Below are 776 nucleotides of genomic sequence, written 5' to 3'. Positions count from 1 at the left end.
CCGGGCTCACGGCCCAGGAATGCTCCAGCCTTTGCCACCACGGTTTGCTGAGCCTGGGGGAGAAGGTGCAGGAGGAATCTGGGGGTGATGCAAAGCCTGTCCCAACCCTGTCCTGCTGCCACCTGCCCTGGGGATCGCAGTGCCACTGCCTCATCCCCCTGCCAGGCTGGCACTGTCCCCTGAAGTAGCCCCTGTCCTTGGCCGCCTGCTTTCCCAGCCTGGCTGTGGGGTGATGGCTGGTCCCTATTGTGTGCCGGGGTGGGAACGGTGCTGTCCCTTTCCCCAGCTGGGACCAGCTCGGAAGCGGCTCCAAAACGCCTTTGTTCCCCCCGCGCCAGAGTGGCTGCCCCGGCTGTTTATAGCCCATTGATCCGCCTGTTCCCAGGGCTGGCCGGGCACAATTGGGCTTTGGGGGGGCCTCGCTGCCCCGTTTCCTCTCCCGGGCCCATGCGGTGCCGGTCGGGGGGGCTGCTCCAGCGTGGTGGTGGAGTGATGTCCTTGGGAAGGGCTGAGCCCTGGTGGTGACGGTTTGGGTGCTGATGGCACCTGGCAGGACAGACCCTGCCCTGCGCCTGTCATGGCTGCCTGTGGTGCTTCCAGCTGTTTTCCGTGTGTCAGGGGACTCCCTCTGTCCCCCTGGCTGTGGGGCTGTGGATTCGCTGGGACAGGGGTGAAGCTGCTTCCCAGAGCCCCGTCGCCTTTCTCCTGAGCCCACCCTTCCTCCCATTGAATCCCAACAATGTGCTGCCTGGGAAGCGCCAGCGGGACAAGAATAG

Source organism: Empidonax traillii, unplaced genomic scaffold (assembly GCF_003031625.1).
Source record: "Empidonax traillii isolate 1590-97213 ecotype Southwest subspecies unplaced genomic scaffold, ASM303162v1 scaffold700:size438121, whole genome shotgun sequence".
Lineage (NCBI taxonomy): Eukaryota > Metazoa > Chordata > Aves > Passeriformes > Tyrannidae > Empidonax > Empidonax traillii.
The sequence above is the reverse complement of the archived record's forward strand: the minus strand, read 5'-3'. Positions refer to the sequence as shown.